This window comes from Canis lupus, chromosome 7 (assembly GCF_003254725.2).
Source record: "Canis lupus dingo isolate Sandy chromosome 7, ASM325472v2, whole genome shotgun sequence".
Taxonomy (NCBI): domain Eukaryota; kingdom Metazoa; phylum Chordata; class Mammalia; order Carnivora; family Canidae; genus Canis; species Canis lupus.
In genome coordinates, this window is record NC_064249.1 from 38,726,976 (window position 1) to 38,741,891 (window position 14,916).

Below are 14,916 nucleotides of genomic sequence, written 5' to 3' on the forward strand. Positions count from 1 at the left end.
ATTTTCTTGTGCCATTGTTTCCCCGCATCGCAAAACCATGAAACCACGCTGAGTTTGGAAGCTAACCCACCGTGGGAGGGGTAACTCACTGCTGACACTTCACTCCTGGGGGCTCCTGACCTGATGGTGGGTGGGGCCCCTGCGCAGGATGAAAGGATCTCTGAACATCAGTAGCTTTGGCTTAAGAAAATTCTGGCTCCAGTGTGGGGGGACAGGGTGGAATTGATTTTGTTTGTTCTCGGTTTAGTTTCCAGCGTGGATTCTGCAGGCATTCTGTCCCTGGTGTCAGAAGCACCCAGGCTGGGTCCTTGCTGGCCCAGGAGATGCCTGCAGATCCCTGTCGCTCCCCATTTGGGAAAGCTGCCCTGCAGGTCTAGGGGCTTAGAGCTTCCCACAGACCCTGCTGGCTGCCTGGGGGTATGGGGGGCGGGTGAGGGGTGTGGGGGGTGAGGGGGTGGGGTTCCAGTTCTGCAGTTCTTTAGAGAAGTCTGGAAGGAAGGGGTGGAGAGACTTAGAGCCTTGAAATCCGATCTGTTTAGAGGTTGTTTTTCCTCTAAAACCAAATGGATCCCCGCCCACCACCTGGCCTTCGGTGCCCTTCAAGTCCCGCAGTGGCCTGGGAGGAGCACCTCCAGGCTGTGTCCTCTGCTTCCCAAGCACTCGGGGTGGGGCCTGGGGCCCCGCACTGTCCCTGTGACCTCCTCCCCTGCTGGCTCCTACAGTGCAACCACGTGAGCCAGCCACAGTGGCGGGGGTGGGGTGGGGGGGTGGAGGGGGGGTGGGGGTGTGGCCGTCGGCTGAGCCCCTGCCTTCCTGATGATTCCCACCGGGCAGTGCACACAGGGGGCTCCCATGAGGGCTGACAGGGGATGGGGAATCTGTTTTAAATCCAGCGTTCAGGGGCAAGTGTCAGAGTCCCCATCCTGATCCCAAATTTCTCTGATGCCTGCTAAGGAGCTAGGGTGTGCACAGCCATCGTCCTGGGTTCCTGGCCGTGTTGGCACCCGTCACACCCACTGGAACAAAGATGCAGCGTGTGTGTGGGCGCCTTGGTGTGAGGCTCTGACCTCACCCGTCTCAGTGCGGGCTCTCTTTCTCATGACCCCTCTCATCCCCTGCCCCTCCTGACCATCTGGTCACCCCTACTTCTGTCTGGTGGCGGCAGCCTCTCCCCTGTGTTATAGCTTGAAGCCAGAGGCCAGGGTTCAAACAGCACCTCGGGTTAGCTGAGGGGCTCTCCCCCCAACCCCGGAGCCCCAGGGCCAGGGGACCGTACAATCCCCGTGAGCTCTCGTACTCTCCAGGCTGAGCAGACTTTGACCACAACCTCATCTTGGAATTCCAACAGCTTCCATCTTGACTTCGATTCCAACGCTTCTATCTCAAGTGTAGTGAACTTGACGTCTTTCTCAGAATTCCTTTATTTCTGACATGTACAGAGGCCAACATTTACCATGGCCTTCCCCCATGCCCAGCACTGTGCCAAGTGCTTTCTGCATATTTTCTCACTCAATCCCCACTATGACTCCAGAAGGAAGGTTTGGTTATCACCCCAGTGTTACTGATGAGCTGATTGAGAACAGGGAGGGTAAGAGCTGAAAGTCTGGCTAAGGGACCAGTCCTAACAACCCCTTATCATCTCTTGTATAGGATGATTTTCCTTTCTTTGTCCTGGATTAAAGCATTTACATTTTACCAGATCTGGGTCATTTGGATATTGATCTAGCACAGGAGTCAGCTAACTATGGTGTTTGGGCCAAATCTCATCATAACATGTTTTAGTAAGGGTTGGTTTTTCCCATTTTTTAAAAAAGATTTTTTTATTTCTGCATCTGAGAAAGAAAGAGCTAGAGCTGGAGCAGAGGGTTGGGGGAGGGGCAGAGGCAGAGGGAGAAGCAGACTTTCGGTGGAGCAGGGAGCTCAATGTGGGGCTCGATCCCAGGACCCTGAGATCATGACCTGAGCAGAAGGCGGAGGCTTCATAGACTGAGCCACCCAGGTGCCCCATGGTTTTTCACATTTTTAAAGGGCTGTTAACACACACACACACACACACACACTGACTGGAACACTTAAAATGGTTCAGATGGTAACAGATTTTTTTCCGGCTGGGCCTTTCAATGCTTCAGAAAAATTGTAATGAAAACAGCATAAAATTTATCATCTTAACCATTTTTACATGTTACAGTTCAGGAGTGTTGTGGTTTTCTCATGGTTATAAAATAGATCTCCAGAGGTTTTTTGTCTCTATACCCATTAAACAGCAATTCTCAACTTCTCCCCACCCCTGGTGAGCACCTTCTACCTTCTGTTTCTCTAAGTCATCTAAAGTGAAATACACTGTGTCGCCTGTTTGAGTAGGGCTTATTTCACTTTGCGTACTGTCCTTATGTTTGTCCCCTGTTCTAGCACATGTAACATGTGACAGAACAGGGTTCTCTTCCTTTTGAAGCCTGAATGATATTCCACTGTGTTTGTGTAGTACATTGTGTCTGTTTATCCATGGATGGACACCTGGGCTGCTTCCACCTCTTGGCTACTGTGAATAATGCTGCTCTGAATATGACTGTGCAAATATTTCTTTGAGATCATGCTTCAGTTCTTTTGGATGTAAATGGATCTGTTTTTGACTTTTTGAAGAACCGCCATACTGTTTTCCATAACGGGTGTACCCATTTGACAATCCCACCTACACCGTGCACGATGCTGGCTTCTCCACATCCTCACCAATGCTCATAGTTTACAGGGGTTTTTGTTGTTTGCTTCCTTTGATTGTGACTGTCTTAATGGATGTGAGGTGATACCTCACTGTGATTTTTTACTTCTGTTTCTGATACTTAGTAATGTTGAGCATATGCATGTCAGCCATGTTATATCATCTGGGGAGAAATGTCTATGCAAGCCCTTTGGCTATTTTTTTAATTGGGTTATTTGATTTTTATGTTGTTGAGTTGCAGGAGCTCTTTACATAGTCTGGATACGAACTCCTCATCAGAAAAGTAACTTGCAAACATTCTCTCTCATTTTGGTTGCCTTTTAAATCTGCTGGTGGTATCCTTTGATGCACAAAAGTTTTAAAGTTGGATGTCAACCCATGTATCTGGTTTTGTTACTGTCACCCATGCTTTTGGTGTCATATCCAAGAAATCATCACAAATCTAATGTCATGAAGCTTTTCTCTGGATTTTCTTCTAGGGGCTTTATAGTTGGGGTTCTTAGGTTTAGCTTTTAAATCTACTTTGAGTTAATTTTTGTATGTGGTGTAAGGTAAGGGTCCACTTTTATTCTTTCGCATATGGATATCCAGGGACTGTCCTTCCCCTATGGGGAAGATGGTAAATTTCATGTTACATATACTTTAATACAATTTTTTAAGTAAAGAGGAAGAAGAGGGAGGAGGAGGAGAAGAAGGGACAACAGAGATAATATTTGGCCCACAGATCCTTAACTATTTTCTCTTTAGGCCTGGCCCTTTCCGAGCAGACTGCTGAGCCCCAAGCTGGTAGCCTGTAGCATCCTACTGCGCCCCTCAACACTGTTACATTATTGCTATACTGCAGGGAGCATCCCATGCTGTCTCTGAGTCCCTTTGGACCATGGCTCTCCTGGAGTGCACTTGCCAATTAAAACTCTGAATCATCCTGTGCATGAAGACGGAGGTGCCAGTGGGGATTCTAAAATCCTTGGCTCAGCTTCGGGTCTGTGTCTTGGGAGGGCTGGCCCGTGGCCTGCGGTCCTCACTCTCCTGGCTGTGAGTTAAGGATGAAAAATTTTGGCCTTAAAATGGAGAAAAATGAAAGAGGGGAATGTGACTAAGGTTTCCTGAGACATTGGCAGGGAACTCTGAGGCTTCTTAGAAGGAAAACCTGGATGCCTGGGTGGCTCAGTGGGGGAAGCGTCTGCCTTTGGCTCAGGTCATGATGCTAGGGTCCTGGAATCGAACCCCGTGTCAGGCTTCCTGCTCAGTGGGGAGTCTGCTTCTCTCTCTGCCTGCCTGTTGTTCTGCTTGTGTGTGCTCTCTCATAAATAAATAAATAAAATCTTAAAAAAAAAAAAAAAAAGAAGGAAGAACCAATATGAATCCCAGACAGTGGGATGCCTGGATGGCTCAGGGGTTTAGTGCCTGCCTTCAGCTCAGGGTGTGATCCTGGAGTCCCGGGATCGAGTCCCACAACAGGCTCCCTGGAGCCTGCTTCTCCCTCTGCCTGTGTCTCTGCCTCTCTGCCTTAAATAAATAAATAAATAAATAAATAAATAAATAAATAAATAGATTAATTAATTAATTAATTAAAAGAATCCCAGGCAATATTACCATCTGAGCAAGTCAAGGAGCTCCCGGTCTTTTCTTTTCTTTTTTTTTTTTTAGCTCCTGGTCTTAAGCTCAGGCACCCTGAATGTGTGAGCATGGGGCCAACATCTAATTTAACACCCTTCTGTGTCTCAGCTCCGTACCCAGGTGGTGAACTCCCCGACGTCTGGTCTGGTTTTCCTGTTTCCAGAGTCTCCTCTGAGCATCTGACCGCACCTGGCCATGCCTGGAGGCTCTTGGCCTTTGCGAGCAAAGACCCTGGAGGGAAACAGGCTTCCAGGAAGAGTCCCCTTGGGTTAAGGGCCTTCTCTCTGCACTGCCTCAGGTAGGGATGCTGGGAGTGCCCAGGCCTGACTGCCCAGCTGTTCCTTCTCCGCCCTCCAGAAGCCAAACGCTTCAGCATCCTGCCCTGCTCAGTGCTGGGCAAACAGCATCAGGCTTCATTACTTCTCAGGGACTCAGAGGCTTCTCTCAGCCAACCCTCTCGCTTGAATGTCCCCACCCCCCTCAGAGGGAAGCCCTGGAAGCGCTCAGGGGGATGGCCCCAGGGGGCAGGGAGGCCCAGAGCCCTGGCTGGGGCTGGGGTGGGCTGGGGGTGGCTCTGTGTGAGAAGCCAGCTCCAGGACGCTCTCACCATCCAGCTGCCTTTCAGCCAGTCCCCTGGGGCCACCCTCCCCCTCCTTTCATTGTGCTGATTGGAGATTGTGTCTCTGAATAGGGCTTGATGTCCTTTTGAAATTATCTGTTCCTTTTTTTTCTTTAAAAAATTTCTCCTGCTTTCTCTATTTGGTTTAGATTGTCACTGTGTCCCTAACTGGTGAGGATGGTTAATGGGCCACTGGATGATGGGAATGATCATCACCATCACCAGTGGTCTTCTCTGAGGACAACCTGGAGGTGGGAGGGACAGTCTCTGGGGGACAAGACCTGGGAGACATTTTCTCTCCCGGGTCCCTGTCAAAGGGGAGCCTGGGGGGAGGCGGGGGCAGGATGTCCAAACTGGAGCAGAGCAGGTGGCAAGGCTAAGGGAGCAGCGGAGCTGGGAATCCATCTGGGGAATGGGATGGCTGGACAGGGGGGCAGGTTCTCCACCCACCTGTGCTGGATAACCTCGGAGCCAGAAGCCAGGTGGGGAAGAGCCCTAGAGGCATCACGGGTGTCGAGGCTCCCTTCTGGGCAGCCAGGTGCTCTGGTCTGCCCTCTGACACACCACAGGTAGCAAGACATGCCAGTGCAACATCAACCTGGTCCTCCCCGTGCCCATCAGGCTGCATTTGTGCTCCTGCTTATGGGCCAGAGCTTTGCCTTCTTACAGAAAAAGCCAGCTGAAGGTAAGGCTCCTCTTGTGTGAGAAATGGTCCATCTGCTAGGGAGTTCCGTGCCCTGTAAGAGCCCCAGGCCTGTAGGAAGGGGGAGACAAGCACCCTGTTCCACCCGACCTCCTGCCAAACAACAGAACACCCAACTGTGTGTCGCAAGAGTGAATCAATATTTACAAAGCAATACAAGGAAGTGTTTTGCATATGGTACCACTTGATCTCAGTAACCCCGAAGACTCAGGGAGCCAGGAGGTGAAGAGTGAGCCTTGGCCTGTGGGTCCAGGAGTGCAGCAATGCTTGGTGTCCAGGGAACAAGGTGTTGTTGAATGAAGGAACGGGTCTGCTAGGGCTCGTCTCTGTTCTATGATCCCGTGTAGGGCCCAGACCCTGGGAAGGCTGATGCCTGCAAATATGCTCAGGAGGGTTTTCTGATTCTGCTCTTATCCTCCCCGCTGCCCTCCCTGCCTTTCCAAGAAGGCATAGATTGATTATTTGAGATGCCAGGCATTTGCAAGCCTGTGATGGTGCCGAGCACTATCCTAGATGCCAGGCTTGAGTGAACAGAACAGATTGAACTCTCTGCCCGATGGAGCTTGTGCCCCAGCCAAGGGCATGGATGTTTGTCTGAAAGACCAGGTTCTGCCTAGACCTTGTCAGTGGTGTGCGGATCAGATGGTCTGGGGAGGTCTGGGAGCCCTGGGCCACTGTGCAGACCCCAATGGGCCCCGCTGTGTCATCTGGACCCTTCCTCCCCCGCTTCCTCTGTTCCGTGCCCGTGGCTGCCAGTGTGGGCTCTCCAGCTGTCTGCTCTGGCCTCCTTCCCTGCCCGTGGTTTGCCCTCCGGAAGGGGATCCTAAACCAATCTGGCCTTGCTAGTGTCTTTGCCACAGGGCCTGGCATTGAGGCTAAGAGTCTCAATCTGGGCCAATCTCTTGAACATGTGAAGAACCAGGAGCAAAGGCATTGTTATCAAAATATTATTTAATTTTTTCACTCTGTGCACAGAAGGCATAGAGAGTCCATTGTAGAGCAAGGGAAGTAGAGGGGACGTGGACACAGAGATGAGGTGTGGAGAGACACTCCTGATATCTTCCTGTCCCAGGGTTTGTCATGTTCCTGTGGCCACAGCTTCCCTGCTGCTGGGCACAAAGACAAAGCCTTCACCAGGTTGGTGACCGGTCCTCTCGTGTGTGAGCTGGCTCCACTTGGCTTCTGCTACTTATAACCAATTCATCCTCACCTTCAATGCAAACAAACTCTTTCTGTTAAGGGCAGAAGCAGCAGACCTACAGCTGCCTCCATGTTGTCAGGTCTGGGAATGACAGTCAAAGTGGGGCCCAAGAGACCAGCGCTCACTGGGGATGCTCCCCTGCCCCACACCACCTCTCCTCCCATGCCAAGGCCCCAGAATGCAGATTGATCTGGATACAGAGTATGACCTTCCCCTAAATCATCATATCTTTGTTATACAATCAGGCTTTCTGACTCACAAGCATTTTTCCCCTTGCTCTCAGCCCTAGGAGGGAGTAAACACTGTGGTAAAAGAAGGAAAAAAAGATGAATTCCTTTCTAAACTGTGGGTGCAGGGCACCTGGGGGTAGCTCAGTGGGTTGATTGTCTGCCCTTAGCTCAGGTCATGATCTAGGGGTCCTGGGATTGAGCCCCGCATAGGGATCCCTGCTCAGTGGGGAGTCTGCTTCTCCCTCTCCTGCCCCCGCCCCCGTTCATGCTCTTTCTCTCTCGCTCAAATAAATCAATAAAATCTTAAAAAAATAAATTGTGGGTACAGCAGTGGAGTGGCCATCAGTATTGATCACCGCAAGCTTAGCAAGAATCAGCTGCAAGCTTAGAAAGAATCAGCTGCTGGGTCATAGACTTTTTAGAAAGGACAAGTGTGGTCCGTTGAGGGCTGCACATCAGCCACAGAAAGCTTCTCTTTTTCCATACCTGCCTAGCTCCCACCTGCCCTCCAGGCCCCAGTGTTTCCTGGGAAGCCTTCCCCAAGGTTACATTGGGGAACTCCTTTCTGTCATAGCACTTTCTTACAGTACACATTTCACTATTTAAGTACATATCTCTCCATGAGCTCCCAGAGAGTAGAGTAGCTCAGTACCTGGCATGACGGATGTTCCACATATATTTATTCAACAAAGGACTGAATTTAGACATTAATTTAGAACTATCCACAAAGTCTCTGTACCTAAACTTGTACAGGTAACCATATGTTCTGTGCTTCATCACATTACGAAGTAGACTCAGGTATGTGTTTAAAAGGCAGAGAAAGCAGGTAGGACTCAAGTATCCCAGGATAGCTAGACATTCCAGAACTTTAGTCAAACAAGACCCATCATTTAGGATTAAGTTAGACTTTATACAACAGAAACAAGGGCTCGTTCTCTGGTGTCAAAAGAGTCCAGAAAGATGCAGTTCTGGGCAGGCACGGCATCTTCATGAAGTTATCAGGAACCCCAAGCCGCTCTGGCTTTCTCCAGCACCTTCCATAGCATAGGCTCCCATTCCCAGGGTCACCGCATGGTTCAAGAGGGCTGCAGCATGTCAGCCATCACATCTGCATTCCAGTCAGCAGCATAAAGGCAGAATGGCAAACACAACAGAAGGACAACTTGCCAACTGAGTCTAGGCAGAAGTCTTAAAAGTTGCACATAAAACCTCCTCTGCTACCTCATTGGTCAGGAAAGCTCACAAATGGAGACTTTAGCTGGGTGCAGTGCTGCCACAAATAAACTTGGAGTTTTATAATTAGTGGTGAAAGGAGAACAAACATCATGCAGGAACCTGCAGTCTCTAAGCAAAACTGTCAGGAAGGGCCTCTTTTTAAGAAAAAGTGTAAAAAATCCACAGATCTATAGGCAGCTCGGCTTTGCCGTACATCCTGGCACCCTTTGATAGAGGGGCTGATGACCAATACTGTCCCACCCATGTGGAGAGCTGTGAGAGGAGTGGAAGGGTGGACCCTGTGCTCTGCTTCTGGCCTGTGCTCATCATCTGTGCTTACTGGACACGACCTTGTGAAGAGTTTGTGGCACACAAACTGCACAAAGGCTTTTTAGCACGTGGGCACGTCCAGCAAGGTGGGTTGGCTCAGTGCAGGTGGGTGCAAACACCCGTGGCCCCATACCTTCGGGGCCTGCTATAGGATTGGAAGCCTGGATGCTCTGCATTGCGGGCCCCCAGGGTCTCCAGGAGAGGGGAAAACGACCCTTCCCCTGGCCCTCATCCCCCCAGGGCGCAGGGTCCCCAGAGGTCGCACATACGGCATCTTCCCCCAGGACATATGCAGAATCTCTAATCAGCACCTCCTCCAACCGAGGTCGAGCTCCTCTGAGACTGGAAATGTCTGAATGTAGGACAAGTGTGAGAAGGGGAACGTGGGACAGTCATCGTGCGCTCTGGGCAGGCACCCTGGCCCTGGCCCTGGTTTTCTGTGTTGCTTTGCTAACGTGACTCAGGTGTCCATGTCCTCAGGCAGAATGGGAAGGGTAGTGACACCCACCTCGGAGGACTCAACGAGATAGTGTTGGCGGACGCATTTCATACAAAAGGTACTCCACAGAAGCTAGTTGAGTTCACGTCTGAGGAAACAGAATGGAGATAGATGGCCACAGCCATTGTGAGCACTCAACCCCCGAACAAAGCTCCCTGTGAAATTAGAGAAATTTGCAACCCTGGCATGTTGGCCGGGATCCCGGGAAGGGATGGGCACTTAGGGCGGAGGAGCCAGCCCCAGCCCCAGACAGCAGGCTCCGGAGGGCCAGGCGTGGGGAGCAGATTCACATCTTGTCCTGGGGACGCTGCACTTGGAATGACATTATTGATTCTGTGGTTCGGGGTGCCGAAGGGGGACAAGGGGCCGAGTCTCGTTATGGAAAGCCTTTATGCCTGCTGTAATTTCTACTTAGAGAGGCATATGGCAATTATTTTTGTCATCTCTACTTTCAAACCTCGGGGGACGCCTAGGTGGCTTAACAGTTGAGTGTCTGCCTTCGGCCCAGGTTGTGATCCCGGAGTCCCAGGATCGAGTCCCGCGTCAGGCTCCCTGCAGGGAGTCTGCTTCTCCCTCTGCCTGTGTCTCTGCCTTTTCCTCTGTGTCTCTCATGAATAAATAAATAAAATCTTAAAAAAAATAATAAAATAAAACAGCCTCAGGTGCTAGCTATTTCCAGTTCTCGAAGGCAGGGCACGAAGGGTGCTGGCTGGGGAACAGGCAGCTCACAGAAGAAGCGAAGGGTGCACGGCTCCCAACTGTCAGGCTCACTCTTAACTAAGCAGACTCCCCCACCCCGCTCCATGAGTGCCTGGGCGGGGCCTCTCCATCACCCATACGGGGCTCAGGTGGTCCCTCACAAGCACCAGAGAAACAGGCACATGATCTTGAGCAATCATGTGACTGCTTTTCCTCGTGGCTCAGGGCAAGAGGTGAAAAGTGACCTTTCACAACCACATCCTGAGAGGATCTGCCTGCCAGCAAGTCCTGGGGCAGCGATGTTGGAGCTCTTCCGGGGATCAGATCCTGCAGATGGGCGTGAGGTGGGCAGGGCTGAAGTAGCCAGACGCAGCCTCAGTTTTCAGCACCTGAAAGAAACCATCGCAGGAGTATGGCCCCCATGGAGTGGAGGGGGAGGTAGGGGCATGGCACAGAGGTGAATCCAGGGGTGAAGGCAAAGGCTGCTCACACTTACATTGCACCAGTTGTGTGCAGGGCCTGTTCTCATTTCTTGGCAATGACTCTGGTAGGCGAGTATGATCATTACCTTCTGTTGCAGAGGCTCCGGCCTGAGCTCAGACAACCTTGCTCCCAATTCCTGGACCTTCCCAGTTCTCTGCCATGCTGCGTCTCGGAGTGGAACTGAGTGGGAGCCCGTGGAGCTCAGTGTGGGGCCCCGGCTTTCAGGACCAGTGCCCCTCCTCCAGGAACTTGTGCCTGTGACCACAGGAATATCACCGTCTGGCCTGAATACCAGAAGAGAAGCACTCTTGGCGTGTGCCCTACGGGGTGGGTCAGTTTTCAGAGGACAGGATGTTTAGTGAGCTGCTCTTGAACTCCAGTGAGAACATGGTGAACCCTCTAGGCCTGGTTGGCGAGGGGAATTAGGAGGACAGGGCTGGTTGCTTTTCCTCCTTTGCAAAAGCCAGCAGGCACCTGAAATCAGCCCCCAACCTCAGGCCTGACCGTGACCCTTCCTTGTCCTGGGAATGGTTTATTGATTCCGAAGGACGCATTTAATTTCATTTCATTCCAACAACAGAGCATCTGCCTCTGCTCACTGAGGCAGAGCCCCTCCTCTCTTCCGAAAAAATCCCAAGTTAACAACGATCTTGCATTAAGGAGTTGACCCAGTATGAAGGCTGCCTGTGTGTGGCCCTGCTCCATAGGGGCGTTCCTGGACCTGGAGTTTTGGGAGGATTCCGAGGGGTCGTGCATATACACCTGCTACACGTTCATTAACAGCTGGCTGCTCACAACCACCTCCAGGCAAGCAGCTGGAGGGGGCATCCGTCCTGGGACAGGAAAGTTGCGGGGCCGTCCGACCCCCATGAGCCAGGTGTTCACTGGTTCTAGTCCCTGGGGCCTTCCCTCCACCAGGTGCTTTGCGTGATGCTGGCAGCAAACAGGGCGGCAGCTGAGAGCCGCCAAGCGGAGCTGGCCGTGGCCGGTCACTTACACTCCCCAGTGCTGCCTGCTGGCTTCCAAGCCAAGGCACAGGTGCCCGCCCCTCCTGTCAGGGACTCTGCCAAAGCTTTTGTAATATTTTAAAACGGCCATTGAAATGCCCGGTGACCAAATTTCCTTTGGAGATTGAAAAGTTGCAATTCAGAGGATGGCAGCATTCTGGAAGCTGTGACAGATTTGCTTTCCAGGGGCTGGGAGGGGCAGGTCCTCATAAAAAATAAGATTGATTATTTACTTGAGAGAGAGAGAGCACATGAGCGGGGGTGGAGATGTGGGGCTGATCCCCAAACCCCAAGATCATGACCCTGAGCCGAAGGCATATGCTTTGCCCACTGAGCCACTCAGGCGCCCAAGAGCTCTATCTTTGTAAAAATGTCCATAGTGAGGCACCTGGGTGGCTAGTGGTTGAGCGTCTGCCTTCGGCTCGGGGTGTGATCCCAGGGTTTGGGGATCAAGTCCCATATCGGGCTCCCTACAGCGAGCCTGCTAGAGGGATCTGCCTGTGTCTCTGCCCCACCCTCATGTGTCTTTCATTAATAAATAAATGAAATCTTCTAAATAAATAAATAAATAAATAAATAAATAAATAAATAAATAAAATCAAAACAATGTCCATAGAGGCCCGACTTGCATTATCCATATCCCATCCATTAGCAACAGCCATACAGAGTTTTGAAAGAGGAAAACCCAGAGGGAGAAGGAGTTAGCTCTTGGGTACCAGGAAAAGCTACAAATGTCACCTGGGCACCTGTGAAGGTGTCTCCCCATCAGTGACACCACCTGTTGGGCTCTGGAGAAGGGGATCCTGGTGAAAGGACCCTCAGGCTCTCTCCTTTGGGAAATAGGAAGATTACAATGCAAATGGGTAATCCAAAGTAATCATCACTTACAAAAGACTCCTGGGGACTCCTGGGTGACTCAGCAGCTGAGAGTTTGCCTTCCGCTCAGGTCGTTGTCCTGGGGTTCTGGGATTGAGTCCCTCATGGGGCTCCTCACAGGGAGCCTGCTTCTCACTCTGCCTGTGTCTCTGCCTCTCTTTGTGTCTCTCATGAATAAATAAGATCTTAAAAAAAAAAAAAAACCCAAAAGACTCCCACATAATACGGAGCTTAAAAAAATGTGAAATTAAGCCAGGAGCTGCCTTCAGACACAGGGAAGTGTGTCTAGTCCCTGCCTGTCCTAAAAGGCACAATCCAGCACTGCTTTTGGGTCAAGCCCAGTGTACACAGATGCTAACAAGGCTGATTTGCCCCTTTCCCTCTTGTCCTGGAGGGTGTGAAGCGCTGAGTACAGGGATCCAGAAAGGAGCATCTTAACCCACTTGGGTGGTGGCCTCCTTTAGAGGGAACTGTGAGGCCAGGGCTCCAACTGGCCACTACCCTGAGAGGGAAAGCTCTTGTGCTGCAGACTATATACCGGTCATGCAGCCTTGACTGGTCCCGCCTCTGGCTGTGTCCCTGAGGGTCCTGCTGCTGTCAACTGTCTGCTAACACATCCTTCTAGTCCTTTCTCTAGCTGAGGGTTGAGTGCCACGCGTGCTAGCTCTGCAGGGTTCATTCACCCTAGGGCTGGAGCTCTGCAGCTGTGTGGGAAGGTTACATGTTTGCAGATCAGCATAGTAGGGGCAGAGTGACTTGGAAGCCACTTCATTTTTCACTTCATCAAACTCCCACTCACTGGGAAACTCGAAACCAGCGATATGAAACCTTTCTGGAGTTGTGACACCCTATTGTCACTCACTTTAGTTCATCAAACACCCACCCCTCTGAAAAATGCTGTGAGGTACGTATTTATTTTTAAGATGAAGGTGAACCAAAATTGAAAAATACCTGAGAATTTTCTGACACGGTAGCAAAAAGGAGGTTTACGGGAGGTGATTGGAAATCAGAGCAGGAAATCTGCACTCTGTGCAGAGGATACAGTTGTCCCCAAAAGTCGGCCTCCCTCCCAGCATGCACACCCTCGCCTTCCCCTTCCCTGGCACCCTTGCCTGCTCACTGCCCTGTACCTCCCTCCGTGACGCCCCATGCAGGATAGGCCCTGAGCCCTCACCCCTGCCCTGCACATTTCTCCTTGCAGAGCTTGTTAACACCTACCCAACGCCCTCTCCACTGCAGGTGTGGCTCTTGTCGTCGTTGCTTTGGACAGGTGCTAATACCTGCTAGTTCCTTGTCGGCAGGAAAACGTTAGCAGGGTTAACAGTGATGAGAATGAGTCCCTCCCAGGGATATGCTAATGGAGCCAGAAGGAATATCACACCCGGAAGAAATGATTGCCACTGGAATTTCAACAGGCCACAGAAACAGCTGGTGGGATTTGGGAGAGGCATCCACTCCGCCTACGGTAATGCCCATCCTCGAGGTGCAGGCTTTGCTTTGGGACTGTGTAAAGGCACTGGATGAGGGTCAGGTGACCTGAATCTGGTCCTGAGTCACTCTAGTTCAGCCAGTATTTTCTAAGCACCTGCTGTATACCTGGCATTGGAGTCCAATGGTGAAGGAGATGAACCCTTGTCCTCAGTGAACTCCTTGTCTAGCAGAAGGCAACAGATACCACGAAACTGCTCCCCCAGCGGTGGACAGACTGCTGCGGGAACATGAGAGAGAGGGTGATGAATTCTGCCTGGAGAAAGTTCCAGAGAATCTGTGTTTGCACTGGCCCTTTAGGGATGAGAGAGCTTTGGCAGCCTGAGGAACGGAGGGAGGACAGTGCGAGGGGCAAGGCTGGAATGGAAGCACAAGAGGCGACTGCTGGGAAGTGGGTCAGATCACAGGGAGCATGATGAGGGAGGGGGCAGGACTGAAGCCAAAAAGCAAGGAGGGGGCCAGATGCTGAAGGGCCGCCCTTGCCTCGCTCATGAGTGGAGACGTGAGCCTGCACGTTGTGCGGAGCCATGTGAGGTTCTTTAAACCTTTGTGGAAAGACCCATTCAGGAGACTGCTACCTTCTCGCAGACGGTGATGGAGGGAAGGAGGGGCCGGCCAGAGGAGGGGACAACCCACAGCTCAGGTGCCGCCAGAGAGAGGAGAGGAAGTCAAGAGTGACACATGAGGTGTCTTGTACACGCTGCTCAGAGCAGGAGCCTTTGGGAAACAGCGAGCTTGGGTGGGGGCTTGGGGGTGCGCGGACTAGGGCACCAAGTGAAGGTGGTTGCTGACCCCTCTGCAGAGGTCTCTTCTCCTGCTTGTGATCTGATCGTCTTCAGAGGACACCGAATCTGCTGTGCCAGCCCCGTGTCCATCTCTGACCCTGCTCTTCTTCCAGTGCTGCCGTCTCGTCTGCTAGCCAGCAGAAAATCTTCCTACCGGCAGGGAACTAGCAGGTATCAGCTCCTGTCCAAAGCAATGACATGCCTACAAAAGTCACCTCCGGGCAGAGCTGGAGGGCACAAATATTTGGGGGAATAAGGCCATCCATCACAATGGTGATCACAGTGTCTATGATTGGGTGTTAATAGGGGTATTGCATGCAGACGGGTGCAAGGCAGAGGGTATGGAATCAAGAGCCTCTGGGATGGCTGCGCCATTAGCCAGAGGCCAAGTCACATGGAAGCTTCTGGAAGCTCAGCTCCCTCTTGAGTACAGACCTACCTCTTT

The 14,916-nt window shown here is 51.6% G+C and overlaps 1 long non-coding RNA gene across 1 annotated transcript; it reads right to left on the reverse strand.

Moving 5' to 3' along the window:
- Positions 1-7,752: 7,752 nt before the first annotated feature.
- Positions 7,753-12,358, reverse strand: LOC112648824 (uncharacterized). Its single transcript, XR_003129343.3, has 5 exons — positions 12,211-12,358; positions 10,329-10,599; positions 10,078-10,221; positions 9,143-9,221; positions 7,753-8,197 (listed from the first exon to the last, which is right to left on the reverse strand). It is a non-coding gene; the product is annotated as an uncharacterized LOC112648824 (long non-coding RNA).
- Between the last annotated feature and the right edge of the window lie 2,558 nt (positions 12,359-14,916).